We start from the raw sequence: 12,559 nt of genomic DNA, 5'->3' as shown, positions 1-12,559 counted from the left end.
TTCTGAGAGGAAACTTAAGCCTCAATTCTTTGCCTTTCTCTTTCCCACTGTCTGTCCTGGGCAAAGAACTCATTTCTGTGAGTATGGATTCTTGTCACCTTCAGAGTCTGCCCTGTTGCTTATCCAAAGGTGTGTAGGTGGGTATGCATGTGTGTGTGTATATATAATTTTTTTGAATGCACATCTTAAGTGTAAACTAGAATGTCTTCGTCTAGTAAGTTTTCAAGAAGAGTTTACTCACCTTAGGTCAGAATCCACTAAAAATGAATACTTCGCCATTGTGAAGCTCACATATAAAAATTTTGCCATCGATTAATAGAGTCAAGGAAGATGCAGACTCTGATGCCAGATACACCTGGTCTCAAATCCTGACTGGGGCTGTGATTTTGGCCAACTAACCTCAACTCTAGGCTTCAGTTTCATCATCAGTAAAATAGGGCCAACTGTACCATTTCCATGAAGATTCTGTGAATTGCTGCTGCAGATAGCCTGGCACATAATAAGTGTTGGGTAAAAGCTCCTAGTACTGTTTGCCAGTTTGTAGTTTGGGCTGCCCACTGCTAGCAATTCACCCCATATGGATTAAGGAAGGGGAGGGGTTGAGGCTTTGCTTATGGGCAAATAGTGCCCGACACTTTTTTCTTGACACACTTCCATCATTGCAGTTGGAACTCCACGTGTGCTTTTACCTTGATGGAGCCACAAGCCCCAAGCCACCAGAGTCTCTTCCTCTTGCCTCTTCTGCCACTTTGATGCACTGTCCTCCAGGGCAAACTCCCAAAGTACATGCCATCTGCTTGGACTACTTTATCCTGTTCTGGTTGCTACTGGCCATTCTCCAGATGTTGGCAACTGATAGTTTCCACCAGCAACCTCGATGACTCACATCTACATATTTGGATTCCCTAAAATTCCAGTTCTTCTGCTCCTGATTTGCCTTGTGTGGCAGCTGAGTGTGGTGGGATGTGGCTTTGGGGTCAAATCTGGATTTGAAACTGCTGCTTACGGATTGATCTAGGGCAAGTTTCCTCCTATATAAACCTCATGGCAGTACATTCCTTGCAAAAGTCCAGGTGCCATTTTTGGGGGGTTGGGTTTTTTTATAATTTGTTTTGGCCGCACCGAGTGGCTTTCGGGATCTTAGTGCCCCGGCCCCCGGCAGTGAAAGTGCCAAGTCCTAACCAGTGGACCACCAGGGAATCCGTTCCAGGTGCCATTTAAATGAGCTGATATCTGTGAGTGCCTGCCATTGGGTAGATGGACACTTAGATGAGAGGTCGCTTCCCTCCCACCTTTGCCAGCAGTCCCCTGCTTTGAGTGTGGCCTTCACTCAGAACTACTTCACCCTCAGGACTTCAGAACCAGTCCCTCTCACCACAGCTGTTACCACCCAACTCCACTGTCCTTACTCTGCTCTCAAAGCCCTCCTGTCCCTTCACCCTCATTTCAGTCTCCCTTCTGGTGTCATCTTGGCTTCACGCCTCTCTCCACTACAAGCCAGTACTGACTGTCACAATTCCCAAAGTAAACTCAACCGTTTGATTTCTTTCCTCTTGCTCCTTCAGCTGCAGAATCCTAGCATGTATCACAGTGAGTTGAAGAGCCCTCGGGGTTGGTGCCCACTCCTTTGATCCAGCTCTAGGAAACCCTATGCATTTCTACACCATAGGCACTGCTTCACTGTGTCCCCCTTTCTCAAATCCAAGCCCACCTGCATCCTCCTCACTCTAAACCCACTGCAACATCTTACCTCCTGAGAAAACTGAGGTCTTGTCACAGAACTTCCTCATCTTCCTTTTTCACCTCAAAATTGTTCTGTGATGTCACCTGCTTCCTGTTTCTCTTCTGTCTTGTGGGTGTATTTTCTTTTAAAAGAGATATAATTTACACCCAGTAAAATGTCCAGCTGTTAAATCCACAGCTTGATAAAATTTTACCTAAGTATACACCAAAACTAAGATGCAGAACACCACATTACCCCAGAAAGTTCCCTCGTGCACCTTCCCAATCAATAGCCTCTCAGACATAACCAACTATTCTGACTTCTTTCACCATAGAAGTTTTGCCTGTTCTTAAACTTTGTATAAATGCACTCCCTATGTATGTGTGTGTGATTTTATAAGTTGTTTTCATGATGAAATTTTAGGAAGTTCAAAGAAACAAAAAAATGTATTATACCACACTGTCCAGAGATGTCTGCTGTTAATACTGTGATGTATATCTTCCCAGACTTTTCATTGCATATAAAAACATTTTTAATACAGAAATGGGATAATATTGTAAATACTGTATTATCTCTATTTCACACATTCTTCTATATCGTTTTTAATGGCTATGCAGCATTTCACTGAATAGCTGTACCATAAATTGATCAAAAGCCTATTGTGACATTTAGGTTGTTAACCTTGTTTGCTTTTATCTAATAGATTATCTAATAGATTGATAAACATCCCTGTAGCTAAATATGCACATCCATGTTTATTTTCTCAGGAAAAAAAAATTTTTAGTAGTGAAATTACTGCGTCAAAAAGGAATGGAAATTTTTACTTTTTAAAATGTTTGTGTTATCTCCAAATTGTGGTGCAGAAAAGTTATTTATACCTATCAGCAGTGTGTGCTCAGTCTCCCATCTGTGTCATGATCGCCAGATCTTTACCAAAAACTATCCCCTTTCCAATTGCTTGGATCTCTTTATCTTCCACCAAAAACTGTTTGGCATCTCCTCCCTTACAAAATCTTAATGTTGCTTTACCCACAAGTCACCACCCTGTCTCCTTCCCTGCCAAGATAGGTTGCACAACCAGCCTCCACTTCTTTCTTAACCTCCTGTTAATTATACTTTCATCTCCACTGACTGTCTCTTATGGTCACCTGTGACCTCTTTTTTTTTTTAATAATGTATTTTTAAAATTTGTTTTATTTGTTTATTTTTGGCTGTGTTGGGTCCTTGGTGCTACATGCGGGCTTTCTCTAGTTACGTGAGTGGGGGCTACTCTTCATTGCGGTGCACGGGCTTCTCATTGCGGTGGCTTCTCTTGTGGAGCACAGGCTTCAGTAGTTGTGGCACGCGGGCTCTAGACACAAGCTCAGTAGTTGTGGCGCACGGGCTTAGTTGCTCTGCGGCATGTGGGATCTTCCCGGACCAGGGCTCGAACCCGTGTCCCCTGCATTGGCAGGCAGATTCTTAACCACTGCACCACCAGGGAAGTCCCACCTGTGACCTCTTAATTACCATTTTCATTGGCCTCTTACAAGACCTTTCAAAATGTAGAAGTCGCCCAGCTGATATTTGACACAGAGTAAGCGTCGCCTTGTTTCCATTCCCACAGGTTGGGGGTCAGAATATGTAAACGAGGTTAAAGAATTCACACTTTATCCTGCAGGCCATTGAGGGGCTTTAAACAAGGGATTGGGGTTTTAGAAAGCTGATTCTCTCACCATGGGGAGACTGGATGGGAGGGGGCAAGACGGCAGGCAAGACAACAAGTGACATGATGAGAGTCGTGGATCAGGAGCGGCCTGGGGACGGAGAGTCTAATGATGGGCTGAGCACTATTTAGGAGGGACAGTGGCCAAGGCTCGGAGGCTGATTAGATATGGAGGGTCAAGGAGAGGGAGAAATTGAGGATGGTTTCCGACAACTAAATTTAGAAGCAAAAGTAGTCTCTGGTGCCCTTGGCTGGTGCTATTTCAGTGGAGGAGTACAGTGTCAGAGGCAGAAGTCATGCATGAGAGGTGAAGTGGAAAGATCGAGTATAGGCAGCTCTCACAAAATTTGTCAGTGAAAGGTATGGGGGGAAATAGGAGCCAGGACTGAGGAAGAGTTATTGTTTTAAGGTAGGAGAGACTTCATTATGTTTAAATGCTAAAAGCAATGAGATTTTAGAGAAGGAGGTTGAAGATACACAGAGAAGGGATAATAGAGAAAGATGCCACGGGAGTGGTGGGAGGCCTTGGCTTTAGGAGGAAGGATGGGAGCAGAAGTCAGTGCATTCTGACTTCTGGAATGTAGGTTTGAAGGCAGAAGTTGAGGGTGTCCCCAAGTGATTGTGTCTGTTCTATCTGTCAGGTTGGGGGGAAGTGATGGGCCAGAGGTCTAAGAAGACTGGGGAGATTTAAAATGGCTATTTAAGAGAGGAGAACAGAGTGTAGGAAGACTCAGAAGTCTGTCTCAGCAAACTGAAGGCCCAGGCGAGACTGAGACCAGAATACATGGTGGGAATATGCACAAAAAGTTACTAGTCTACCTCCCTCACTGCTGCCGATTTCTTTCTGAAAACAGAGGTCACCTGGGAGCATTCAGAGCCTCTCAGTTCCCCAGCCTAGAAGTTGGGGCCTCAATTCTAGGGCCCTGATGGAACTTCATAACTTCATTTTCCTCTGTTCCTCCACATGGTCACACTAAGTAACACACACAGATCTCTTGATTGTTCCCTAGACACACCAGGCATCTTCCTGCCTAAAGCCAGGCCAAGAAAACTCATATTCAATAGAAATGGTTTAAAGGATGTGCTGTCAATTTTTCAAACTCCTCTGATTGCCAGGAAGGCAAGTGCCTAGACCACATGATTCTAGTTTTCCAGAATCAATCACAGTGACAAGACTCTTTTTTAACTCTGGCTTCATTATCACCCAGGTACTGGCAGGAGAGTAGATGTAAATCATAACTGGCCTGGCATACCAGTTTTGACACACAGAGCTGCACACACCTGGATGTTCTCACACAGCTTTTGCCTTTTGGCACCTATCTCTAAAGAGGTCTTTAGTTAGCAAACAAACAGGAAACCCATTCTAGCTAATTTAAGGGAAAAACTGATGTGTTGAAAGACTATGGGGTAGGTCCCAGAATGGAAAGCCAGACCTCAGAAAGGGTGGGGTCCAGGTTTCAGAAAGGGTGGGTGGAGTGCAGTTGTGGGAAAGGGATTGTCGCAGGTAGAGGGCACATTTCAGATGTCAAGGACTCCCACCTTTGGAGCATAACTGGCAAGCAGATTGAGGTTTCTGTGTTTAGTTGCACCCCATACAACAGAGGCAGAGCCTTTTAAAATGGTGCAGAAAAGTGTAAAGAACACTTATTAACATTAACATTCCCACCACTCAAAATAATTAACATTGATATTTTGGTATATTTGCTTCAGCTTTTTTTTTTCCTGTATATGCTTTGGTTAAAACCACCTAAAATGTTTATGTATTTGCTAAAATAAATCCATTCATACTCAGCAGATGTGGCTAATTTCTGGCCGATCTGGGCCCTGGCGCCAGCCCCTCGGGTGACCTACCATGGCCTTGAGTACTGACCGGCTGGCCGTGAGCCTCTGCTGTTCGGAGGGCTTTCCCAGCCTGCACTTCATCTGTGGTCAGATTAACAGTGAAGCATGATGGGTGTGTCCCAGCTTGTCAGTGGAGGCCAGGGAGTGGACATCATCATACCAAAAATAATTAATAATGAGAGAGAGAACAGTTAATTTCACTACGCTGGGACAATGCAAAGAGAGGGCAGGGCCTGTGTAAGATCATCTGGGCCCTGGGACTGGGGTCAACTTCCCACATATTTTTCCTCCCAGGAGCTCACTCATTTATTCACTTATTCAGTCATCTATTTAGAAACACTCACAGATGCCTACTGTGTCCTTGCCCTTTTGTTAGGGTCTGGGAATGTGGCGAATGTGATGGTCCTTTGTCTGGTGAAGCAGAGTCATGGGCAACAAGAAGGATTCATAACAGGTGAGCCATCTGCGTGGTGTGCAGTGGAAACCAGAGTAAAGTGTGGCCTGCTGTGGCTTGAGGGACGGGTCTGAGGAAGCTCGCTTGAGGAGGGGACATTCAAGCTGGGCTTTGGGAAGGGAGCATGCTTACCAGAAGGAGAGAATTCAAAGCATCTGAGGCAACTTAGTGTGATTCATGGGCCAAAGGGAGCAGGGGGCACATGGCATCTCCCTCTCTGAGCCTCAGTCCTCAGTTTCCCCAGTGGGAACTATGAGGAAGGTAGGAACAGCTTTACAGTCAAGAAAACAGAAGAAGGATCCCGTGAGAGAAAAACTTGGTGTGGTGTGTGCTCACGAAATGTGAGTGGTCTTCCAAGCAGAGAGAACAGCACGCAAAACAAGGGGGTGAAAACAGGGCACGATGGAAAAGAAAAATAAACAAAACTCCTTCTGTGGCTGCCAGCCCCCGAAGGACCCCTCCAAGGGACAGAGATCTTCCACTTCCTGTTGCATTCAGGAAGTTGTAGGTGGCAGTCGGGGAGGGCTCGCCTGGAGCCTGGAAGAGGGGCAAGAAGAGACCAAAGGGAGGCCTCCGTGCAGGCTTTTCAGAGGTAGATTCTCTGACTTGGAGAATTTATAAGTGGAGACTACAAGGCTATCTTGATTCTCGCATTTTCTAACTGGGCCTAGAAACTAGGCCTCTATAACCTCGGTGCCCCCAAATGGAAACCGAAGATAATAAATACCTCAACTCAGCGTGTTGAGGGGCAAACACTATGGGACCTGGCCCCTGCCTCCTCTCCAACTTCACCCTGTGCTCCTGCCCAAAATCATTCTTGCCTCTGGGCCTTTGCACATTCTGTCCCCTCCCTCTAGAATGCTCTTCTCCTGACTAGCTCCTTCTCATCACTCAGGTCTCAGTAATCTCAATGTTGCCTCCTCTGAAAGACCACTGCTATGTCAGGGAGCCCCTCCCTGTATTCTCCTTCATGGCCCTTGTTGTATTTGAAACTATTGTTTTTTTGTATTTTGTCTGTCCCTCCTTCTGGAACGCCAGTTTCTGGGAGGCAGGAACTTTGTTTCATTCACTGGAGTTTCCCCAAGGCCTAGAACAGTGCCTGGCTTTGGGCAGAAGCACTCAGCCAGGTTTGTTGAATGACAAACTAAGCACCCTACCAGGCCTTGAGACCCAGTGGCAACTAAACTGCCTTTATGGAATGTTTAGACTGTTACACCCTCTGTGCCCAGAGGAGAACTCTGAATGTTCTACCTGTCAGCATACAAGCTGAGTTCAAGGGACACTGAGCCCAAAAGTGAGAGAGCATCCAGTCCTGGAGCTCCACCCTCCTCCCTCCAAGGACAACTTGTAGTGTGTGACCCTTGGAAAGGTGTTGCCAATGACACCAACTGTTATTAAAATAAAGACACACTTTACTGGCAATTCATTCATTCAAAAAAATGGCCACCATGGGCCAGGCATTGTTGTAGTTGGTGGCAGGCAGAGCTTTGGACAGAAAGGAGGTAATCACAATAATCTCTTACCCCCCGCCACTGCCACACCTTACGTAGCAGAATCGCAGCCCAAAGATGATATGATTTTACTCTGATTCATAATGTTGAATCTTTACCCAATTTCCCTTTCTTTACTTTTTATTTTGAAATAAATATAGGTTTACAGGAAGTTCCAAAAACATTACAAAAAGGTCTTACATACATTTAGTTTCCCTCAACAATAACATCCTGTATAAAACCAGAAAATTGACGTTGGCACCATCCACAGATTTTGCCAGTTTTACATACCCCATTTGTGTGGGTGTGTGTAGTTCTGTCAATTTCATCACCCGTGTAAATTCATGTAACCTCACCATAATCAAGACATGGAACTGTTCCATCACCACAAAGATCTTGCTCCTGCTACCCCTTAGTAGTCACACACATTCCACCTTAGTCCCCCATCCTTAACCAACCCCTGGCAATCACTAATCTATTCTCCATCTCTCTAATGGTGACATTTCAACAGTATCGTAAAAATGGAATTACATGTCACCTTTGTGATTGGCTTTTTTCACTCAGCATAATTCCCTTGAGATCCTCCAAGTTGTCACAAGTGTCAATAGTTTATTCCTGGTGACCTCCCTGGTGGTCCAGTGGTTAAGAATCCGCCTTCCAATGCAGGGGATGCGGGTTTGATCCCTGGTCAGGGAACTAAGATCCCACATGCTGCGGGGCAACTGAGCTGGCGCGCCCAGAACTAGAGAGAAGCCCGTGTGCTGCAAAACAAGATCCCACGTGCCCCAACTAAGACCCGACCACCCAAAAATAAATAAATACATGCATACATATTTTTTTTAAAAAAATCATTCATTCCTTTTCACTGCTAAGTGGTATTCCACCATCTGGATGGGCTACAGTTTATCCATTTACTCATTGAAGGACAATTTGGGTTGTCCCAGTTTGGGGATATTAAGAATAAAAATGGCTACTGAACTTTTGTGTGTATATTTTTTGTGTAGACACGTTTTCATTTTTCTGGGACAAAATGCCCAGGAGTGCAGTTGGTGGGTCATATAGTAAGTGCATGTTCAGTTTTATAAGAAAATGCTGGGCCATTACCATGGTGAAGCTGGGCAAAGCGGCAGAGCAGGGGCTGCAGCAGCTCTTCAAGAGCGGCCAATTTGCCACTTGCTGGGGGTTTTTATGCCTATCTTGGTTTACCCAGGATTTAAGAGGGGTGCAGATGCTGGGAATGGCCGAGCCAACCTATTTTGAGCTTACTTTGGGGATCAATGACTATTTGGTCATCTGGATTTGCAAGCAATCAATGGACAGGAACAACATGGAAGGTGTGCGCTCTGGCTGGGATGAGCTGGAACAGTGCTCACCAACCAATGGCACATAGCTCTTACTTCACAGATGCATCTCTACTGACTTATTTATGATAGACTGCATCAAAATTAATATTTTAAACACGGTTTTAAAATATAAAAAAGAAACTGCCAAACTATATTCCAGAGTAGCTGTGCTATTTAACATTCCCACCAAAACTTATGAGAAATCAAATTTCTCTGTATCCTTGTCAGAATTTGACATTGTCACTATTATTTTAGTTGTTTTAATAGGTGTAATAATCTTATTGTGGTTTAACTTGTGTATCCCTAATGGCTAATGGTGTTGAACGCAATAAATATCCTCTTTGCTAAAATGTATGTTGATGTCTTTTGCCCATGTTTTAATTGGATTGATTTTCACTGAGTTTTGTGAGTTGTTTATATATCTGACATGAGTCCTTTGTCAGATATGTGACTTGCAAATTAGGTTTTAATTTTTGACGAAGTTCAAGTTTCAGTTTTTTTCTTTTATGGACTTTTTCTTTTTTTGAACATCTGTATTGGAGTATAATTGCTTTACAATGGTGTGTTAGTTTCTGCTTTATAACAAAGTGAATCAGCTATACATATACATATATCCCCATTACCTCCTCCCTCTCGCGTCTCCCTCCCACCCGCCCTATCCCACCCCTCTAGGTGGTCACAAAGCACTGAGCTGATCTCCCTGTGCTATGCAGCTGCTTCCCACTAGCTATCTATTTTACATTTGGTAGTATATATAAGTCCATGCCACTCTCTCACTTCGTCCCAGCTTACCCTTCCCCCTCCCCATGTCCTCAAGTCCATTCTCTACGTCTGCGTCTTTATTCCTGTCCTGCCCCTAGGTTCTTCAGAACCATTTTGTTGGGGTTTTTTTAGATTCCATATATATGTGTTAGCATACGGTATTTGATTTTATCTTTCTGACTTAACTTCACTCTGTATGACAGACTATAGGTCCATCCACCTCACTACAAATAGCTCAATTTCGTTTCTTTTTATGGCTGAGTAATATTCCGTTGTATATATGTGCCACATCTTCTTTATCCATTCATCTGTTGATGGACACTTAGATTGCTTCCATGTCCTGGCTATTGTAAATAGAGCTGCAATGAACATTGTGGTACATGACTCTGTTTTGAATTATGGTTTACTCAGGGTATATGCCCAGTGGTGGGATTGCTGTGTTGTATGGTAGTTCTATTTTTAGTTTTTTAAGGAACCTTCATACTGTTCTCCATAGTGGCTATATCAATTTACATTCCCACCAACAGTGCAAGAGGGTTCCCTTTTCTCCACACCCGCTCCAGCATTTATTGTTTGTAGATTTTTTAATGACGTCCATTCTGACTGGTGTGAGGTAATACCTCATTGTAGTTTTGATTTGCATATCTCTAATGATCAGTGATGTTGAGCATTATGGAGTTTTTGGCATCATACCTAAGAATTCTTCACCTAGCCCTAGATCCCAGTGAAGATTTTCATTTGTTTTCTTCTAAACGTCTTCTAGTTTCATGTTTCACCTTTAAATTTATGATTTTTTTCTTTTTTTCTTATGGCTTTCCAATTACTCCAGTAATATTTGTTGAAAAAAACTATTCTTCATTGAATGTTCCAAAATCAGTTGGCTGTACTTGTGTGGGTCTATTTCTGGGTTCTTTATTCTGTTCCGTTGATCTATTTGTCTATCCCTCTCCTGATAAACTGTCTTAATGCATCTCTTCAGTGAAATATTGCAATCAGGCAGTGATTCTTCTCACTTTATTCTTGTTTCTAAAAATTGTCTTAGCTACTCTGGTTTCTTTTGCCTTTTCATGTAAATTTTAAAATAAGCATGGCAATATGTCAAAAAACCCCACAAAACTTTGCTGGATTTTAATAGGAATTGCATTAAACCTAGAGATTACTTTGGGAAGAAATGACAACTTACTATGCTGAGTCTTCCAATCCAAGAACATGACATGTTTCTCTGTGTAGGTCTTTGCCTTGTTTCATCAGTGTTTTGTAGTTTTCAACATACAAGTCTTATGTTTTGTTAGATTTACATGTCTCTTTTGTCTTTCAAGTGATTGTAAATAGTGTCATCAGGTTTTTAATTTCCATTTCCATGTGTTCATTGCTAGTATGTAGAAATAATACAATTAATTTTTGTATATTGATCTTATATCCTGTGACCTGATGAACTCATTTAGTTCTAGTTATTTGTAGATTCCTTGGAATTTTCTACATAGATCTTCATCATATTATCTACAATAGAGTTAGTTTGATTTCTTCCATTTTAATCTGCATTCCTAATTTCATTTCCTTTTTCTTGCCTTGTTGTACTGGCTAGGACTTCCAGTATGATGTTGAATAGAACTGGTGAAAGCAGATATCCTTGCCTGTCCTGATCTCAGGGCTGGTAAGCACCTAGTCTTTCACATCATTAAGGATGATGTTAGCTGTAGGTTTTTGTATAGATGATCTTGTCAAGTTTTATCATGAATGAATGTTGAATTTTGGCCAAAAAAATTTTTTTGCATCCATTGATACGATCTGTGATTTTCCTTTCCTACAGTCTTTTTGAAATACTGAAAAAAAGCTTAGAGACTTCCCCATCTGACAATTCGCTCAGACTGGGAACTCAGCTCCTACCACTCATCTAGTGCAGCATGCCTCAGTGTGTTCCAGAGAATGCAACTTGGCCTGGCATGTGGCCAAAGAAGCCCAATGTAGGAAATGCTGCCCAGAGTACGTATCCACTGCTAGAGATTTACAACACACATCAGCATAGCCAAGGCTCAGAAAAGCCCTGCGATATAGGCTGTTACTCTCAACATGGAATTTCCCAAACTTATCTTACCAGAGTCCTTTTTTGCGCAAACTCCATTATGTTCCGCAAGACTTTCTCTGAAACACACTTAGGGAGCCACTCAACTGAATCTGACCCTTAATTTGCCGATGATCCAAAGGTTGAAAGAGAAGTCCCCTGACCAAGGTCACACAGATAGTGGCATCACAGACAGGCGCAACAGGTCTCCTGCCCCTGACCATGCTGCTTTGACATACTACCAAGTCAGCGGGCAGCCCTGCCATACCACACGCCACCATGGAGAAGAACGTACCCACATCACCAGTCTGGCCCCTTTAGTGGCTCTCGGGCCCTTCGTCCCCACTGAGCTTGAGGATCAGGGGCTCAAATCCTTATAGGTTCAGTGGGGGGAGGTCCATGGGTGGGTGGGTATGTAATGCAGGCTGGGCCAGTCATGCTGTTCTAGCTCCCTAACGGTAGCACACGTTTCAGGGATGGGCGTGCAACCTGTTGGTCTAACAAGACTCCAGACCAGGAATTATTAGAATTACTTGGGGGGGGGGAAACAGTTTTTGCATGGAGATGATGCTAAATTAGAAGAAACTGAGCTAGAGGTACCAGGAAGCACCAGGCAGAACAACGTTGTAAGATGAAGAGAGACCTGGTTCCTTAGGACATGCCTGAGCCCCATCTGGTCGGGCTGAAGCAGAACCTCCCTCCAGAACTTAAATGACAGACTAGTTAAGTGCCGCTTCCCTCAAACCAGTTAGATGGAATCCTGTCGGTTGCCAACAGCATCCTAATTTGCCCGTGAAGCAGTGTGGCCCGGAGCAAGTTGTCACTGAACTGGCCCCGTAGATCCCTTTCCATCAGGAGGTATCATTTCCCCCAAGATTCCACAGCGAAGAACAATCATTTCTGCCCCCCTCATCCCTGTCCCCTACCCACCCTCAGACCGACACCCCCACGCGCGCTTCCCATCAAAAGGACGAGAACACAGGCGGCCAAAGGCAGCTTGGGCAGTACTCGATATACATCATACATTTATTATTAGTGAATATCCCTCTGAAATCAGCAACAATATTAAAAAAAATAATGATTGCACTACTTGGTCAAGCAGAACTAGCAAGTTTCATTTTAAAAAAAGTACAAATCTGTTAAAAATTTCAATCAGTATACACATATATAATACAACA

At 43.6% G+C, this 12,559-nt stretch overlaps 1 pseudogene; it reads left to right on the top strand.

Moving 5' to 3' along the window:
* Positions 1 to 8,319: 8,319 nt before the first annotated feature.
* On the top strand, positions 8,320 to 8,677 carry LOC116752297 (annotated as a pseudogene).
* Positions 8,678 to 12,559: the final 3,882 nt, after the last annotated feature.

The sequence above is a fragment of the Phocoena sinus genome, chromosome 3 (genome assembly GCF_008692025.1).
Source record: "Phocoena sinus isolate mPhoSin1 chromosome 3, mPhoSin1.pri, whole genome shotgun sequence".
Taxonomy (NCBI): domain Eukaryota; kingdom Metazoa; phylum Chordata; class Mammalia; order Artiodactyla; family Phocoenidae; genus Phocoena; species Phocoena sinus.
Note: the sequence above shows the minus strand (reverse complement) of the source record. Positions and strands in the feature narration are given on the sequence as shown.